This window comes from Nycticebus coucang, chromosome 19 (assembly GCF_027406575.1).
Source record: "Nycticebus coucang isolate mNycCou1 chromosome 19, mNycCou1.pri, whole genome shotgun sequence".
Classification (NCBI taxonomy): domain Eukaryota; kingdom Metazoa; phylum Chordata; class Mammalia; order Primates; family Lorisidae; genus Nycticebus; species Nycticebus coucang.
Window position 1 is genome coordinate 32730837 of NC_069798.1, and position 21038 is coordinate 32751874.

A 21038-nucleotide genomic window follows, 5' to 3' on the forward strand; every position below is an offset into this window, starting at 1 on the left:
ATTGTCTCCATTGCTCTTTAACATTGTAATGGAAGTTTTAGCCATCGCAATTAGGGAAAAAAAGGAGATCAAGTGTATCCACATAGGGTCAGAAGAGATCAAACTTTCGCTCTTCACAGATGATATGATCATATATCTGGAAAACACTAGGGACTCTACTACAAAACTTTTAGAAGTGATCAAGGAATATAGCAATGTCTCAGGCTACAAAATCAACACCCATAAATCTGTAGCCTTTATATATACCAACAATAACCAAGCCAAAAAAACAGTCAAGGACTCTATTCCTTTCACAGTAGTACAAAAGAAGATGAAATATTTGGGAGTATACCTAACAAAGGACATGAAAGATCTCTACAAAGAGAACTATGAAACTCTAAGAAAAGAAATAGCTGAAGATGTTAACAGATGGAAAAATATACCTTGCTCATGGCTTGGAAGAATCAACATTGTTAAAATGTCCATACTGCCCAAAGCAATATATTATTTTAATGCAATTCCTATTAAAGCTCCATTGTCATACTGTAAAGATCTTGAAAAAATACTTCATTTTATATGGAATCAGAAAAAAACTCAAATAGCCAAAACATTACTGAGCAATAAAAACAAAGCAGGAGGAATCATGCTACCAGACCTGAGACTGTACTATAAATCCATAGTGATCAAAACAGCATGGTACTGGCACAAAAACAGAGAAGTAGATGTCTGGAACAGAATAGAGAACCAAGAGATGGATCCAGCTACTTACCGTTATTTGACCTTTGAGAAGCCAATTAAAAACATTCAGTGGGGAAAAGATTCCCTATTTAACAAATGGTGCTGGGTAAACTGGCTGGTAACCTGTAGAAGATTGAAACTGGACCCACACCTTTCACCGTTAACTAAGATAGACTCTCACTGGATAAAAGATTTAAACTTAAGACATGAAACTATAAAAATACTTGAAGAAAGTTCAGGGCAAACTCTTGAAGGAATAGGCCTGGGTGAATATTTTATGAGGAGGACTCCCCAGGCAATTGAAGCAGTATCAAAAATTTACTACTGGGGCCTGATCAAACTAAAAAGCTTCTTCACAACCAAGAACATAGTGAGTAAAGCAAGCAGACAGCCCTCAGAACGGGAGAAAATATTTGCAGTTTATACCTCCGATAAAGGTCTAATAACCAGAATCCACACAGAACTCAAACGTATTAACAAGAAAAGAACACGTGACCCCATCTCAGGGTAGGCAAGGAACTTGAAGAGAAACTTCTCTAAAGAAGACCGACACACAATCTATAAACACATGAAAAAAAGCTCATAATCCTTAATCATCAGAGAAATGCAAATCAAAACTAATCTGAGATATCACCTAACCCCAGTAAGAGTAGCCCACATAACAAAATCCCAAAACCAGAAATGTTGGCCTGGATATGGAGGAAAGGGTACACTTCTACACTGCTGGTGGGAATGCCTGCTAATACGTTCCTTCTGGAAGGATGTTTGGAGAATACTTAGAGACCTAAAAATAGACCTGCCATTTGATCCTATAATTCCTTTACTAGGTTTATACCCAGAAGACCAAAAGTCACAATATAACAAAGACATCTGTACCAGAATATTTATTGCAGCCCAATTCATAATTACTAAGTCATGGAAGAAGCCCAAGTGGCCATCGACCCACAAATGGACTAGCAAATTTTGGTACATGTATACCATGGAATACTATGCAGCCTTAAAGAAAGAAGGAGACTTTACCTCTTTCATGTTTACATGGATGGAGCTGGAACATATTCTTCTTAGCAAAGTATCTCAGGAATGGAAGAAAAAGTATCCAATGTACTCAGCCCTAGTATGAAGCTAAATTATAGCTTTCACATGAAGACTATAACCCAAGTATAGCACAAGACTATGGGGAAAGGGCCAAGGAAGGGGAAGGGAGGGGGGAGGTTTTGGTGGAAGGAGGGCAATGATTGGGGCCACATCTATGGTGCATCTTAGAATGGGTACAGGCGATTGCACTAATTTACACAGCTATGATTTAACAATAAAAAAAAAAAGAAAAAATGCTCATTATCTTTAATCATCAGAGAAATGCAAATCAAAACTACTTGGAGATATCATCTAACTCTAGTAAGATTATCCTATATCACAAAATACTAAGACTAGAGATGTTGGCATGGATGTGGAGAAAAGGGAACATTTCTACACTGCTGGTGGGAATGCAAATTAATACATTTCTTTTGGAAAGATGTTTGGTGAACACTTAGAGATCTAAAAATAGATCTGCCATTCAATCCTATAATTCCTCTACTAGGCATATACCCAGAAGACCAAAAATCACTTCATAACAAAGATACTTGTACCAAAAATATTTATTGCAGCCCTATTCATAATTGATAAGTCATGGAAAAAGCTCAATTACCCATGGATCCACGAATGGTTTAATAAATTGTGGTATGTGTACACCATGGAATATTATGCAGACTTAAAGAAAGATGGAGACTTTACCTCTTTCATGTTTACATGGATGGAGCTGGAACATATTCTTCTTAGTAAAGTATCTCAAGAATGTGTTGATGTGTTGCTGGATTCTGTTTGTTAGGATCTTGTTGAATATTTTTGCATCTATATTCATTAGTGATATTGGTCTATAATTTTCTTTTCTTGTTGGGTCTTTTCCTGGTTTGGGGATCAGGGTGATGTTTGCTTCATAGAATGTGTTTGGTAGTCTTCCTTCTTTTTCTGTCTTTTGGAACAGGTTGAGTAATATAGGTACTAATTCCTCTTTATAGGTTTGGTAGAATTCTGACGTGAAACCATCTGGTCCCCGGCTTCTCTTTTTAGGGAGGTTTTGTATGGTTCATGCTATTTCATAATTTGATATGGGCATGTTCAACATTTCCACTTGATTCTGGCAAAGTCTTGGAAGGTGACATGTTTCAAAGTATTGGTCAATTTTCTTCAGGTTTTCGTATTTCTGAGAATAAAGTTTCTTGTAATATTCATTAAGGATTTTTTGAATTTCTGAGGACTCTGTTGTATTTCATCTTTGTCATTTCTGATTGATGAGATTACAGATTTTTCCTCTTTTTTTCCTGATTATGTTGGCCAAAGGTTTATCTATTTTATTGACCTTTTCAAAAAAACAACTTTTTGATTTATTGATCTGTTGTATATTCTTTGTTTTCAATTTCATTTAATTCTGCTCTAATTTTGGTTATTTCTTTTCTTCTACTGGGTTTGGGGTTGGAATGTTCTTCCTTTTCCAATTGCTTGAGATGTCCCATTAAGTTGTTGACTTCATCTCTTTCCGTTCTCTTGAGGAAGGCTTGCAGTGCTATAAATTTCCCTCTTCAGACTGTCTTTGTGGTATCCCAGAGGTTCTGATAATTTGTGTCTTTATTATCATTTCGTTCCAAAAATTTGCCAATTTTCTTCTTAATCTCATCTCTGACCCATCTATCACTCAGCATAAGGTTATTTAACTTCCATGTGTTTGTATGAGTATGAAGATTCCTGTTGTTACTCAGCTCAACTTTTATTCCATGGTGGTCCGAAAAGATGCAAGAAATAATTTATTTTCCTTTAAATTTACTGAGTTTAGACTTGTGACCTAAGATGTGATCAATTTTGGAGTATGTTCCATGTGCTGATGAGAAGTATGTGTATTCAGTTTTGTTGGGATGAAATGTTCTGTAGATGTCTGTTAAATCCAAATGTTGGATGATTAGTTTTAAATATAAAATTTCCTTGCTCAGCTTCTTATTGGAGGATTGATCCAACACTGCCAAAGTGTGTTATAATCTCTGAGTATTATGGAGCTGGAGGAAATCAAGTTGCTCATGTCTGTTAGAGTTTCTCTTATAAATTGAGGTGCTTTCTGGTTGGGTGTATAGATATTAATAATTGAAATCTCATCATATTGAATATTACCCTTAACAAATATGAAGTGACCATTCTTATCTTCTTTTTTTTTTTTTTTTGTGATTTTTGGCCGGGGCTGGGTTTGAACCCGCCACCTCCGGCATATGGGACCGGCGCCCTACTCCTTGAGCCACAGGCGCCGCCCTATGTGACCATTCTTATCATTCCTTACTTTTGTTGGTTTAAAGCCTATTGTATCTGCAAATAAAATTGCAACACCTGCTTTTTTCTGATTACCATTTGCCTGAAATATGGATGACCATCCTTTTACCCTGAGTCTATATTTGTCTTTTAAGGTAAGATGTGACTCTTGTATGCAACAAGTATCTGGCCTGAGTTTTTGTATGCAGTCAGCTAACCTATGCCTCTTTAGAGGACAGTTTAAGCCATTCACATTAATGGAGAATATTGATAAGTCTGGTAAAATTTGGGGGATCAAGTTTTTCGAAAGTCCAGTGTACATTTTTAATCCTTTCACAAGTGTGGAAGTTGGAATTTGATCAAAAGTTTCTGAGTGAGTTTACTTTTGTGTTAAAGGATTGGGTTGGTCGTTGTGGAAGCTAGGTCTGAAAATATCATGAAGAGCTGGTTTGGTTATGGCAAATTTCTTCAACATATGAATGTCATTAAAGTATTTAATTTATCCATCATAAATGAAGCTCAGTTTAGCTGGATACAGGATCTGGGGTTGAAAGTTATTTTGCTTCTGGAGATTGAAAGTTGATGATCACCCTCTTCTGGCTTGAAATGTTTCAGCAAAGAAATCTGCAGTCATTCTCATATTCTTCCCTTTGTAGGTAATGAAATTCTTACATCTGGGTGCTTTGAGAATTTTCTGCTTCATATTAACTTTAGTGAAGTTAATTATGATATGCCTGGGGGATGTCTTACTAGGATTGAGTTGTGCTGGTGTCTGAAACTGTCTGCTATCTGAATTTCAGAATCTCTAGGTATGTCTGGAAAATTATCTTTCATAATTTCTTTCTTTTTCTTTTTTTTTTGGCCTTGGCAGGGTTTGAACCCACCACCTCCAGTATATGGGACCAACAGCCCTCTCCTTGAGCCACAACAGCTGCCCTCTCTTTCATAATTTCATGGAGAAGGGTCTCTGTGCCTAGCAAGTCCACTTCATCGGTTTCAGGGATTCCAATGAGTTGGATATTAACCTTCTTCAAATTATCCCAGCGTTCGCTGAGAGAATGATCTGTTTTTGCTCTCCATTTCTCTTCCTCTTTGAGAGTTTGGGAGCATTCAAAGCCTTTGTCTTCAATGTCAGAAATCTTTTCTTCTGCTTGCTCCACTCTGTTACCGAGGGATTCTACTGTATTTTTAAGATCTTTGAGGGCTGCAAATTCTGGCTTCAGTGTGTATAAATCTTTGGTGTTTTTGTCTTTAAATTCATTAAATTCTTGAGACAACTTTTGAATTTCTCCTCAAATTCCTAATTACGAATTTGAATTGCTGCTTGAATTTCTAATTCCAAATTTTCCTCCACTTTATTAATCTTGTTTGCAATCCAAATTCTGAATTCAATTTCTGACATCTTGGCTATTTGTTTATGAATGGGATCTTTAGTTACATCTGCCATATCTTTCCTTTCCTTGGGGTGTTGCTCTATTCTGGTTATTCACGTTACCAGAGTATTTCCGCTGATTCCACCACATTATTGTTTTACGCCCTTTGATTTTTCCCCTGGAGCTTTGTCAAGGACCCGTACAGTGCTATGGCCTGAGAAACTGGGGCCCTGTTTGGTGTGGTGGGGCTAAGTCATTTTGTCTTGTTTTCAGCTGGTTTCTGTTCGACCCTAGTGAAACAGTTAGACTAGGTTGAAGTCTCAGCTGTGGAGAAATACCAGCAATTAAGTCACCCCATCCACCATGGGCAACAATTTGAAAAGGAAAATCAAATCTTCCTACAACCACACACCCAGGGAACCACATGACTAGTCCTCAGGCAATTGGCTCAGTTCAAAAGGTCCAAATCAATTATCTCATTCAGCACCTGTCCTGGGTGGGAGAGTTTAAGAGGTCTCTGGGAACTGGATCACATGGGTCTGGTGACTACTCTGATATGGCTTGCTCCAGTGCTGTGTGACGTCAGGAGGAGCCACCCAGCAAATAGATCAGTCTGGGAAGGTTGATGCCTCCTTCCCTATCTTGCACCTCTGTCACACCTAGTCACTGATAGCCCTGCAGTTGACTGACCCAGTTGTCTTTAGTAAACAGATACCCCAGGAGTTTGCTCCTCCCTGAATCACAAGGAAATCTACTTCTGTTCAGCCAGGCTGCTGCACTCTGCCTCTACCTAGCAGGAGGAGGTGAGGCCTGACATCTTCAGGCGTTTGATGAAGGCTGGGGGGTGTTCACTAAGTTCCAGCCTCACCCCTGATTTATGTTACTGACAGAACAGAACAGAACAACTTTGTGGGATTTTGTTTCTGTTCCTGGTAAATTCCTGTGTCAGTTCTATTCTGCTGCCTTCCTTTGTCTATAGACTGATGATCCCCTGAAGGCTAGGTGTGTCTTAGGCTCAGTAAAGTGGTCCTCTGGGTCAGCCCCGCCCTGGGAACTTCCGGGGTCTGTGAGTGCATTTTTAGTCCCTGCACTCCACCCATGTCGGTACTGACTCAGGCAAATCCTTTACTCATGGGGCCTGTGTTCCTGTCCCAGATCTGTTTGTGGTTGTTGCCAGCCTCCTCTGGTTGCCCAGGGAGACAGGGGGTGTGGCTTCAGAATATCCGGGAGTGAGCTGTATTGTTGCTAAAGACAGCTGCTGCTCTTTGCCTCAGTGAACTGCTGCTCTTGTGTGGTTCCCTCTCAGCCAACCGTCCTCTCCTCGCTCCCATGCCCCAGAGTCAGCACTGACTGGCTGCAGTTTAGGCACAGTCCACACCCCTCAAAAAATCACCCAAGTATCTGGACTCCTGGGGGACAGGCCTCCACAGCTCAGAGTGAGAGTGGAGGGGAGTTCTGGGAGCTCAGAGTTGCAGGTAGAGAATATGTATAATTTTATGCCTGGCAGTAGAATGCCGTGGCACCCTAGTAGGGGAGGTAAATCCAGTTTTTAGAGGGTCTCTCCCATGGAGTGTAGTGGGAGGACCTTTGAACTCTGCCCATTTGTTTGTGGGGTGCTCTGAGCATTCTCATGGGGGAGGGGACTCCTGTCTGCTTAGTGATGGATTGTGTGCCTTTTGTTTGTATCCTTGTGGTCAGAGCTCGCCTCAGCGGGGTTGATGTGCATTCTTCAACCTTCTCTCTTGGTGCAGCTCAAATCTACCTGGGTATTTGCTAAATTTCTATCCTTTAATTCTCCTTCTGGATGGGAGCCTCTGTGGAAAGCTGGTTTCAGTCAGCCATCTTGTCTTCGCCCCCCCTAACTTATTTTTTTGTATCTTCAAATTAACCTGAAATTAAAAAAAAAATATTCGAATTACTCAGTTTAAATTGTTACTATTGTTATTTGACTATATATATATATATATATCAATATTTGAATGCATATATTTAATGTATGCCAGAAGTAAGCATGCATTATCAATGAAGACATTACACTAAAGTGAGATAACCATATTGACTGCCTAAATCTCAGGAAACTAATTAGAAATATTAATTTAACAGAAAATCTCATGTATCATAATATTGAAATTTTTTTTTTTTTTGGTAGAGGCAGAGTCTTACTGTACCGCCCTCGGGTAGAGTGCCATGGTGTCACATGGCTCACAGCAACCTCTAACTCTTGGGCTTAAGCGATTCTCTTGCCTCAGCCTCCCGAGCAGCTGGGACTACAGGCGCGCGCCACAACGCCCGGCTATTTTTCTGTTGCGGTTTGGCCGGGGCTGGGTCCGAACCTGCCACCCTTGGTATATGGGGCCCGCGCCCTACTCACTGAGCCACAGGCGCTGCCCGAAATATTTTTTTTTAATTTTATATGATGTGTGATATTTGTATGTTAAATTAATATTCATAACTTATTTCCCAAAAAATTCTATTCAGATTTTTATTTTATAGAATTTAAAATGTAGGTTTATAATAATCCTTTTATAAGAATGGTAATATTTTCACTCACAACAACCAAATTAGAAAAAATATATGTATGTCAAACAATAGGAGAATATATGAAAAATTATTGGCATATTAATACAATGAAAAAGTACTCAACAATAAAAAATAGCAAATTTCTGATATATTTAAGAATGTAAACAAAAAATTTTATGTTGAGTCAAAGAAGTTGGACGTTAATGCTATATGATTACATTTTTATGATATTACAGAATAAGAGAACTAACCTATGTGATGGAAATTAGGTCAATGGCTGCTTTTGTCATGAGCAGTGTGAGGTGGTTGACTAGGAAAGAGCACTGGGAACATTCCTGGGTGTGGGAGATGTTCTGTGTCTATATACTTATTTTTCAGACAAAATGCCTAAGATCTGATAGTTCACTGTACATAAATTATATTATTATAAAACTTAACACCCATAGTCGTTTTTCTGTCTGTAAAAGGCTTGCAGTGAGGTCCACATTGGACTAATTCTTAGAGTGTCCGCAGTCTACATCATGTCTTCATTCTTGTTAATTGATGGTTTGAAAGATTTTTTTCGTTCTTCCATGGTATACGTATTTCTTTATTTTTTCAAGATTTTTGAGGCGGTTATTGTAGATTTCTCTATTAAAGAAAATATTAATTTCTTTCAAATGTATTGCAAAAAAATTGAGTAAAAAACTAATAAAGTTACTCCCAAATTTAATAATATTCATATTTTAATTATAAAGTGGGGTAGGAGCAATGAAACCTTCTAACCATCTTTCAACTATTTAGACTTATCCAATGTTCTTGTAACTATTACATACAGTTTGGCATGCCTTTTATAATATTTCTCATTCTCCTTTCCAGTACAGAAGAGTAAACATTTCTCTCCTAATATCACCTGTAATTATAGTTCCTCCTCTTAATATTTTGATCAGCTTCTTCAGTGTTTTAGTCTACATCTCCCTTGATTTGCTGTGAGTTCATCCTAGAAGGCATAACACTGCCATGTTTTATCAAGTAGATACATTTGGGGCATAGTTCCTGGCAGTAATTTTTAACTTTCAGACATTCTAGATGTTCAACATAAGCTCTATAGAAAAATTCTCACTCATTCAAATGGCCCCGGTTATTAGTGAGAATGGCATGGAATGTCCTTTAGTAATATATTTTCTGGAATTTTAGTGAGAACAATGTCCTATATTCTAGGGCATTCAACCAGTGTGCTGCGAAAATTTTTAAAGATCATCAATTAAATTATTTTCAGATGTTCAAAGCACAGTAAGTATATTCTTTCTTTACTATTTTTTTAATCAACATAATTTAAGTGTGCCACAGAAATTTAACTGTAGGTTTAAGTGTATTGGGAGATTAGAAAGGCTAAAAAACACTGCCCTAAAGGTTAGGATGCCAACCTTCTCTTCCTAGTTACATCACAAATTCTCTTCCTAGTTACATCACAAACTCCCTACTCAGCTGTTCTTTTCATCCATAGAATGGTTTGCTCATATACAAAGAATACCTGTTTTGTTAATAAAATGAATCTAGAGTTCCTTCCAGCTATAGTTATAAGCATGTATTTACTATAGTTGGAGTTCAAAAGTGAGATAAGGCAATTTAAACTCAAACTACCAGAAGTATGCACGGTGTAAACACTTTATGATTAAAAGTAAAACATGTATTCACTAACAAATTAGATAATAAATTATATACATTAGATTTTCCTCAGTGACCCTGTCACTGTATCATAGAAAGCTTGTTAATCATTAATTATGAGGGTCTAAAAAATGATGTTACATATTAATACCACTTTCTCCAGGAAATCTTACAACTTGAAATACCATAGATCAATGATATATAAGAAACAAAAAACTACTGGCAAGCATGTTTTTAATCAATAAACCTACAGGTGCTAACACTGAGTAAAGGTAGCAATAAAAGAGAATTTTTATTTATGGTGATAAGGAAACAAATAAATGCCCTTGTTTGTGTTCTCTGGAAATAGTTCCTAAATGAAAGATTAACACCATGAGTAGTTCATTTCAAAGGTGGAGGTGATTTCAGGAGGGAGAAGGGGGCAGAGAAAGAATGAAAGTCAACCAATGTGCACAATCAAGCCAGTTACAACTGTAGCAAGCAGAGCCAGTGGAGCGCACACCTCTAACTCAGCCCCACCCAGGTTCAAGGCATCAGTGTATTTACCCTTGTATTCAACTCAGTCATTGTTTCAGGGCAGTTATACTTCTTCAATTCCATCTTGCCCTGTGCTTGGTCTAAACATGCTCAGGTAGCCAGAAAGCAGCCCCACATACATCATCAGGCTTTCTAACCCACATGCCTTTTGTAGGTAGAGGTGACTTCAGAGATGTGGGTGTGCATAACAGCTACATCAGGTTAGGTTGAGTCAACAGCAAAAATCATCTTGTGTCAGGGGAGATTTCAACCATATGAATTGCTAAAAAAGGAAAAGTCTGAGTTCATTTTAGTGAAGAATTCAACTCTAGTCATAGACTAAGATCGAAATATCTTAATACTCTATACACTGCAAATTGCAAACCTCAGTATATTACACTGGAATAAATTTAAATTTCTCCCTTCATGTTTGAAAAAATATTACTCAGAAAATAAATTTGATTTTCTTTAAGTCATATGGCTAAATATCATCTGAACCAGAATTAGAATCCAAAATTTTTAACTCCTTGGTTAGAATTTTGTATTTTATATCAAGAATATTAGTAGTTCTCAAAGTGTCATATAAAGGAGTGACATCAGCGTCACCAGGAAACTTGTTAAAAATGAAAATTCCTGGTCCCACTCCAGACATACAAGCCAGAATTAACTCTGAGAATTAATTCTATTTGTTTTAGTAAGATCTCAAGGTAATTCTGATATATGTTGAAGATGTAGGGGAACCATTGATACTTGGTTTAAGATTTATCTATACCTCTGCTTCATATCAAAATCGAGTACATAGGATACATGCTTCTCCATTCTTGTGATGCTTTACTAAGAATAATGTCTTCCACTTCCATCCAGGTTAATACGAAGGATGTAAAGTCTCCATTTTTTAAAATAGCTAAATAGTATCCCATGGTATACATATACCACAACTTGTTAATCCATTCCTGGGTTGGTGGGCATTTAGGCTGTTTTCCACATTTTGGCAATTATAAATTGAGCTGTAGTAAACAGTCTAGTACAAGTGTCCTTATGATAAAAGGATGTTTTTCCTTCTCAGTAGATGCCCAGTTATGGGATTGTAGGATCAAATGGGAGGTCTAGCTTGAGTGCTTTGAGGTTTCTCCATACTTCCTTCCAGAAAGGTTGTACTAGTTTGCAGTCCCACTAGCAGTGTAAAAGTGTTCCCTTCTCTCCACATGCACACCAGCATCTGCAGTTTTGATATTTTGTGATGTGGGCCATTCTCACTGGGGTTAGATGGTATCTCAGAGAGAGGGAAGGAGGGAGAGGGGTAGGGCCTTGGTGTGTGCCACAACTTCTGGGGGCAAGACATGATTGCAAGAGGGACTTTACCTAACAAATACAATCAGTGTACCCTCAATGAATCCCCAACAATTAAAAAAAAAAAAGATTTATCTATACCTCAATAAGAAATGGTACTTATTCTACTCTTTGTTTCAATGTCAAAAAATATGCGAAATAAAATTAACAATTTAATTGTACTCTGTGCATAATACATCATGACTATATTTCTTGTATGTGTTTTCATTTATAGGTTAAAGTATTAAATATTTCTCATTTGAAATAATCTAATTTAGGAAAATGGATTAAAAGATAGGAAAACTGAGTTCTAATTTTGTTTGAGTTGCTGAAAGTCATGTTTTTTCTCTAAAGTTTCCCCACCTAGCAACAACAAAAATGAAATTAATCTATTTTTCTAAAATTATGCCCACTTTCATATTTTCCTGCTCCAATGACTGGTTGTAATTGAACAATCGAGCAGAACAGTGATGTAGTGTGCAGGAGATAAATCTCCTTCATGTATCTGCCTTCATTGCTGGACTTTTTTTTTTTTTTTTTTTTGTAGAGACAGTTTCACATTATTGCCCTCGGTAGAGTGCCGTGGCGTCACACAGCTCACAGCAGCCTCCAACTCCTGGGCTTAGGCGATTCTCCTGCCTCAGCCTCCCGAGTAGCTGGGACTACAGGCGCCCGCCACAACGCCTGGCTATTTTTTTGTTGCAGTTTGGCCAGGGCTGGGTTTGAAACCACCACCCTTGGCATATGGGGCTGGCACCCTGCTCACTGAGCCACAGGCACCGCCCTTTTTTTTTTTTGAAAAATAAAAGAAAAAACTGAGGAATTTATATAACTTGGGGTTGAATGATAGAATGTTTTGTCCTTTATGCATCAACTGTTACATGAAAACCTTTAAATGAAAGTGATCTATTTGCTTGTCTTGCTGACCCCTGGTTCTGTGAAGACACAATCTGTGACACTGGCAATCCCTAGAATCATTAGGACTGAGTCATCCTCTCCGAGCCAGGGTGTCTTGGCAGACCAGAGTTAAACATCAGGCAGTTCAAAGGATAGAAGTTTCTCTCAATTTATCATTGACTCTCTCTTCACTGCTTGCCTTGGCATCTTCTTTTCTGCCTATCAGAGCTTAGTTTGCAGAGCTTTTCTAGTATTTATCTCACATTTTCCATGATGCATCTTCAGTACGTCACACCATGTTCTCTTCCTAACAGTATGAGTCATCCATACCAGCTTAAAGAGGTTCATTGCTTATAAATAAGACACAATCAGTATAGTTTCCAACTGATCCACTATAGCTCATTTCTCTCCCACAGAGAAGAAAGTTAACTTTGACAAGGACAGAATCACTCTTCCTTCCCCAATGTGTCATGACTGCACAATTGCAGGGTAAAACTAGTGGTCAGTTCTCAGGTTTTGTGTTACCAATTAGACTCATTTGGTAATGTGTCCGTTTCATTTGAAGCATCATCTGGATACATAGACATAAGAATGTACAAGCAAACAAAGAGTGACATGGCAACCTATAATTCCATATACTGAGATGATTGAAAAGAATGTGTCTCAACTAATCACTAAGTGTATTCTAGTAAAAAAGTGGCTAGCAAATTGCAAGGATGCGATCTTTTCTTAAAAAAAAAAAACAACTCAGGGTATATACGATTAGGTTACATCGTTTGCATTTGTTAGGTAAAGTGTAAGTTGTGGTTGAGCCCTTCACCCAGGAGGTGTGCCCTATACTCTTTTTGTGAGAGCTTACCAAGACGCCTTTCTCTGCCTTTCTCTGCCTTCCCTCCTCCTTCTAACCCATCCCCCCTTCTTGAATTCAATTGCTTTTAAGAATGTAATTTTAATAAGTGATCAAAATGATCAAAGTCCTGCTGAATATCTGAGATGCTTCCAAGAACACCATCACCATCACCGATGCATTGGCCAAAGAATTTGGAAAGCCAAAGAATCTCTATTTCAGCTCTCAAGGCCCTTTTCAGGTCATCAAATCTTCTCTGAACATATTTTAAGAGGTTTATATACAAAATAGAGTTGACAGGTAAAATATTTAATTTTATTTTTATTTGCTAAATATTGTATCACTGATACAACCCAGTTTTCCTATCTAAACCAAGAAAACAAAAATGAAAGAAGAAAGTAATTATATCTTGACCAGAATAAAATTTATATGGAAATAGAAACTTCATTAAAAAAAGTTTTCAAATTATTTATTCTCTCCCCATATGAAGTAAAAATTACCTCCAGTTGATACATGAAGAGATGGAAAGAATGAATGGTTTTGTATAGGCTCCTGAGAAATGGCAGAAATAGCACTCATGGCTTCTGATGCTGAGAATGTGAGCACTCCGCCCCACAGGGCTTTCTAAAGTCAACTTAGAAAACGGAGTATGGGTGTCATTTGCCCAGCATCCACCCAGGAAACAGCACCCCCAATTTTCTACAGAGAGCCATTCTTGTGTTATTGTTTTACTAGAAGTTTATATGGGGATTACTTAATCATTAATTCCAGAACTGGGGGTGGAATTAATGATTCCATACTTTTAAGTATGAAGTATCCCTTCACAAGGAGTATGAATACCATGAAATACTATTCAACCATTAAAAAAGATAGAGACTTTACATCTTTTACATTTACTTGGATGGAGTTGAAACACATTCTTCTTACTAAAGTATTGCAAGAATGGAAAAATAACTAGATGCCTTATTGAGTACTTACAAAGTACTCAATAGTAATATGAAAGCAATATATAAACAATTTCATGCTCACATGAACAATAAAACATAAATAGTGTCTGATGCAAGGGCTGGGGAAAGGGGAGGAGGAAGGGAGGAAGGAAGACAATTGGCAGAAGGAGGGAGGACATGAGGTGGGATCTCATCTAATGTGTAAATTGCAAGGGTATATAACACACCCCCTGGGTGAGGGACTCTTTTACCATTGGAATTTTATCCTGGAAGCGAGAACAATGTAACCCCCAAATTTGTACCCTCATATTAATTTGTAATAAAATTAAAAAAAAAAAAAAAAACAACAAGGGACACTGCAGAGGACTCTCATGATCCATACAGAGTAAACTTCACAACTTTTTCTAACTAGCAGCAAGAAAGCACAGCCCTGGAAGCTATTAACAACCATGTTGAAACCTCAAAGAAAAAGCCTACAAAAGATGGAAGAAAAGGAATTGAAGCTGAGGAATGCAAGGGGAGAAACCCAGTGCTGTTTAGGCTGCCTGAAGTCTCAGTTGGTTTTGGACAGGTTTGCCCTCATTTTCTCAGGACCATCTCCTCATTCACTCTCATCACTGCTTCCCTTGACTGCATTCTTTTTACTCTGAGCCTTTGAAAAATGTAATTTGCAATTCTCTCTGAGTTTACTTCTTCTGCTTTCCATCTTTGTGATGATAAATCCCAAAAACCTGAATCTGAAAATCTAAGAGAATAGTGTCAAACAGTCCTGTTTAGAGAACACAGAAATGTAGATTTCATTTTTAGAGAAAGACCATGATAGAGAGACCAGCTTTTGACAATTCAAGTTTACCTTTCTGTCTATTACAATCCCCATTGTAAGGTTTTTCTCTAGATTACTATTTGTTCCTCTTCGAGGTTTGTTTCTTGGGTTTATGCCAGTTTCAATGACTTCTGGGTCAAACAGCCCCTACTACTGTGTGACCTAATAAAGGAGGAGTTGCTTTAAGGTCAAACCAAAAATGTTCATGTGAGATGTTTCAGTTAGCACAAGAGGTTGCTGCTATTCCTTGAAATAACTGAATATGCATCCAAGCCTGGCGCATATTTCTGCTTAAATGCAATCAAATGTCCTTTTATTTGACTGGACAAATGCAACGCCCAAACCAAAGTTTAGGCTAATTTTGAAAGCAGAATAGGATGGAACATATATAAACAATTTGTGTTGGTTTTCTATTTTTTCCATGAAAGAAAATTTATTTAATAAAGACTCTTTATCCTACACTACAGTGTAGGATAGGTGTATTTAGATAAAAGGTGTATTTGGATTTTGAGTGTTCACTTCTTTCTCTGGGGTCTTTAGCACTGTCATTGGACATTTACGTATATGATATTTTCTCTTGCAAGTTTGTATGGCTTGCAATATGTAAACTTGCAATGTATATCAATCCAGAGATTTAACTCCTCTCATATCCTCCATGCTAAGGTGTCTCCTACAGCCTTGAGGGACAAAAAGCATCACGTGTTGATGGCCTCGATGTAAATTGCTATCCTGATATGAGTTCTTGCCTTATTTACTCTGTTCTATTATCTACAAAATGAGGACGGCAGTGATTATTTCTCATCCTATGCTTATAACACGTGTGAGCCTGTACTTGAATGTAAACTCAAGCATTGTCTATAGCACACGCTTATGGCCTCTCTGATTAATTATCTTTGAGTTATTTTGTACTTCTCTGTAAACTGCTGGTAATAAATTAGCAAATTATCTTTTTCAACAGAGTTTCTATCGACTTTCCTTCTGCCGTGGAAATTACAGTTTTGTGGTCATGTGTAATTTCATATAAATTATACTTTCTTTAGCTTTTCCTTTGAACAGGTTATAACAACTGCTTCATCCTCTCATATTAGAAATATCAAATATTTAACACATGTTCATTTTTATGTGTATAAGACAGCCATGGTTTCATCTTTTTATGAATATTGCCTTTTAACAGGTTTGGAGATCTTCTATCAATACACCCAGTGAATTGACCTACCAGAGCCTGCTAACCTTCCTCATCAAATGTGGCATCTTAGGTGTGATTTAAAACCAAATGCATCTTTTCGTAGCTTCCAGAAGTGATTTCAAAGAGGCAATGTTACTTGCAAAATTCTCTATCTAATTTTAGTTTTAATCTCTAATAAGTTTGTGTTTTACTTTTGCTTTTGGCTTGTTTCTGGCCAATAAATTGTCTCCCATAGCCAATAAATTGTCTCCCATTGCTAAACGCAATGGTTGGGAATTTGGTTTTATATGTCAATTATTTAATAATATCTGGATAAGGTTTAATTGTTTACAGAGATCTGTTCTCCACTGGATAAAAGATAACAGATGCTCTGGTTTATTATTATTATTATTTTCCTCAGAACTCTTGGTTTATTGTGGAATGATATATCACATCACAAGTGTCACATCACTTAAGCACACTGATCTATTCTCTTCAGTCAAATTCAACTGGACTATGTAACATGCAAAAGAGCCCATATTTATTCTACTTTCCCAGCAGACACTATCTACATACAGAGGGTATATTTACCATATTCTCATAAAAGTATTACTTGTCCTCCACCATCTTACTTTTTCACTTTCCTCTTATCCAGTGAGCACTTCCTAGTATAGAAAGGGCAAATACACAAAGCCAATGCTACCACCATGTATTCCCATGCCTTCTGCATATGTGGCCAATTGATCACACAATTCTGTCACTTAAGATGCTTGGAAGTGGCATTTGAAATGATTCCTATATACCATCCCCAACATGGAGATGATCATTTATGAGTACCTTCTACATGGGAGGAGAGTTAAAGTCAAGGGCCATAGCTGACTGTATGACTAGCTCAGAGGAGATGCTGAGGTCAGCAAAGTCATTCTGAGTTCTAAATAATATTCTAAGACTCCTCTCCTAGGTACTTAGACTGTCCCTCAGGGCTGGGAACAAGCTCTCTGAGACACTGAAGGAATAGAGCAGGACTGGGGGGTGATCTAGCAGCCATGAGATCCAGGCGGTGAATACTCATAGTGGAGTCATGGCTAATCAGTTGCCATTTTCCTGGTTCAGGTGAAAGGCATAGGAGACAGGATAGCCAAGGAGGATCCCAAATATAGTACAGAGATTCCAGTCTGAGAAATGGAGCCTTCTGAGTGAGAGTACTAGTGATAGATCCCTCTGTAGCCCCTACAAATGTGTGATGATCTAAGCCACAATGGTTTTCAAGTCTTGAAGCTGGTCCAGGGAGCAGATAGAAGGGTAAGGCTGGGAGCTGGAAACATTCACAAAGGCTATGGTACAAAGCAGAACCTGCTCCAAGTGCTGGTATATATGTTCAGGACTGATAATAAAGCTGTTGTCTCCAATCTCAATGATGTGAAGTCCCAGGGTCAGGAAACTCAGTCCCTGTAGCTCCTCCAGATACTCTGGAGCTCTGAAGCCCCTGCACAGCTATAATCATAGAGGAGAGCTGGCTTCAGTCCTTGGGCCACTGCCAGCACCTCTCCTGTAAGGTGAAGGCAGATGGCACAAGGTCTACATCGTCTCTTTCCCATGCCCAGGGTGTGCTGAGCAGCTGCCCCCAGCAGCTGAGGGCTTGATGTTGACATGGAATCTAAAAGAAATGTCAATCATGACATCCTTAGCTAGCCACAGTTTCCTTCCCTGGGTTGCATCTTTCAGTTCCGATACTTGAGCAGGAGCATTCTTCTCCACTGTTGCTGCATGTCGGTAGGCCATTATTATTGTTATTTTTGATTAGGAGTTGAGTTTCATGATCTGACCATTAGGTGATGTCTAGACTCTTGTTAACTGAGAGACAACACAGAATCTAGTTTGCTAGTCTTTTCTATGCATCTTATTTTTAGTTCCAGAAACTAAAAAATTTCCCACTGAGGAAATCAGTTTTTTGATAGACCAGTAAGATTTTGTGGTCCTTTGTGTACTCTTGAACCTGGCTGAATTTTAGAATTGAGGCTCTTTGGACTATAAGTCCTCGTATTTATAACTTAGGTAGGCCTTTACATCCGATTGTATGAATGTGCAGTATTTTCCAGCATCTACATGGTATTGATAAATTAGGCTATAAAGTCTTATAAAAAGTTGTTCTACTTGGCTTTATAAATAAAAAAGGAATCAATGGAATATTTTTAAAATATCCAGCTTAAAAATACATTAAGAAATTAAGGGAATAGACTATAAATAAGGCTTTGTCAAATGAGCCAAGTTTGATATTTTTTGTTTAATAAAAACAGTTATGTGTCCTCAGACTAATCAGTATTAAAAGTACTACATGCACTGATTTATTATCTGCCTCCAATTTTACTCTGTGAAATAGACATTACTTTAGTTAAAACTTATAGTTACTTGAGTGAGTGAGAGTGTGCTGGGAGTAATAGTGGCCGGGAAACTAAAACTTGGTATGTGAAGTGACATAATATGCTTTTGTTTAGTAATGGTAAAAGAGAATAATTTTTATCTTAAGTGACGGGCTGTTTCAGAATAAAAATTAGAGTTGTGATTAACAAAAGCTGAGTAAACAAAAAAGTTGTCAAAGAGTCATGGTAAAGAAATTTTATTTGCTTTCCATTCCAGGACTACCTTGAAGATATGGAAAGTTTGGTTGCAAACCACTTGTAATAAAGCAAAAAATCACAATAAAACAAGTAACACACATCTTTTGGCTTCTCAGTACACATAAAAGTTATGTTTATATGGGGCGGTAACTGTGGCTCAGTGAGTAGAGTGCCAGCCCCATATACCGAGTGTGGCGGGTTCAAACCCAGCCCTGGCCAAACTGCAACAAAAAAATAGCTGGGCATTGTGGCAGGCACCTGTAGTCCAAGCTACTCAGGAGCCTGAGACAAGAGAATCGCCTAAGCCCAAGGAAGAGCTGGAGGTTGCCGTGAGCTGTAACTCTACAGCACTCTACCAAAGGAGATAAAGTAAAACTCTGTCTGTAAAATAAATAAATAAGTTATGTTTATATGTTTATACTAGTATGTAATCTATTAAGTGAACAATAGCATTATATCTAAAAATGTACATAGTTTAATTAGAAATACCTTATTGCTCAAAATTGCTGATGGTCCTTCGAGCTTTGGTGAGTCATAATCATTTGCTGATGGAAGTTCTCGCCTTGGTGTTGTTGGCTGTTGACTGATCATGGTAATGGCTGCTGCAAGTTACGTGGCTGTGGTAATTTCTTAAAATAAGAAAACAATGAAGTTTGGAAAATCTATTGACTCTTCCTTTCACAAAAGATTTCTCTATAGCATCTGATGCAGTTTGACGTTATTTTACCCACAGTAGAACTTCTTTCAAAATTGGAGTCAATCCTCTTAAACCCTGCTGCTGCCTTATTGACTAGATTTTCGTAATATTCCAAATCCTTTGTTGTCTTTGCAACAATGTTCACAATATCTTCACTAAGAATTGATTTCATCTCAACAGACACCTTTCACGTGTTCATTATAATAAGCAACTCCTCATATGTTCAGATTTTATCATGAGATTGCAAAAATTCAGTCATATTTTGAGGCTTCACTTCCAATTCTAGTTCTTTCTTAATTTTTCTGTAAGAGGATAAGCAGCCACACACACACACACACGCACACCTTTAAGCTGTAAAAAGTTACTTAATGGTCTAACTGGTTATCAGACAGTCACCCCACACAAACCTCCCCTGGTTCCGACATCATAAAATCATAAAGGCCACCACAACCTTGGACTGAATTTAAAAACACTAGAGGTACAGCTTGGGAAAGCAACAGCCACTGAGTCCTTCAGCTAAAGATCAGAGAGCTGGATGACATTTGCTAAAAATAATACTAACTTTTGGGGAAAGTGTAAGAGCTGTGTGAAGTTCTCTCAAAGTAAAGCAGACTTTGAGAATGATCTCCCTGTCTTCCTGGGATTCTGAATCTTTGTAAATAAAAGACAACTTTAACCCACATGAGAGTTTGGTTCATGCTCCTAATTCTGGCACCCTAAATGCATACCCCCCACATCTCACAACTGCAGTTTCTTCCTTCACTGAAGTCTGGACTTCCTTAAAGTCATTAATAAGGGTTGAAATAAATGTCTTCTAAACTCCTGTTAATGTTGATATGTTGAACTCCTCCTTGAATTACAAATGTTCATAATGGCATCTAGAATGGTGAATCCTTTCTATAAGGTATCCAATTTGCCCATAACCACCATAGGAATCACCATTTATGGCAGCCATAGGTTTACAAAATATATTCCTTAAATAATAAGACATGAAATTAAAAATTACTTCTTGATCTATAAGCTGTAGGATGAATATTGTATTCATAATGTGAAAAACAACATTAATCTCCTTGGATATCTTGGGCATCTCCACCAGAGCTCTTGGATGACCATGTACATTGATACTTAACAGCAGTAGTAAATAAGTAAATAAAAAACGATGTTTTTTTGAGCAGTAGGTCTTAATAGCGAGCTTAAAATAATTAATAAACCGTTAGGTAAACAGATGTAGTGTTTTCTAGGCTTTATTGTTCCATTTATGAAATATAGGCAGAGCAGGCTTAGTATCCCTCTTAAGGGTGGGATGTTTGGCATGGGAAATGAGCAGTGGCTTCACCTTACAGTTACCAGTGCTGTTAACTGCTTACAAGAAAGTTAGCCTATCTTTTGAAGCTTTGAAGACAGGGATTGGCTACTCTTAACTATGAAAGTTCTAGATTACATCTTCCAATAAAAGGCTGTTTTATCTACATTGAAGATCTATTGTGGCTACCTTCATCAGTGATCTTAGCCAGACCTTCTGGATATCTACCTGCAGCTTCTACATCAGCACTTGCCAATTCATCTTCCACTTTTTATGTATGGAGATGACTTTTTTCTTCAAACCTCCCTT

The 21038-nt window shown here is 37.7% G+C and overlaps 1 pseudogene; it reads right to left on the minus strand.

The window, feature by feature from the left end:
- Positions 1-16951: 16951 nt before the first annotated feature.
- LOC128571694 (UPF0739 protein C1orf74 homolog) lies at positions 16952-19320 on the minus strand (annotated as a pseudogene).
- Between the last annotated feature and the right edge of the window lie 1718 nt (positions 19321-21038).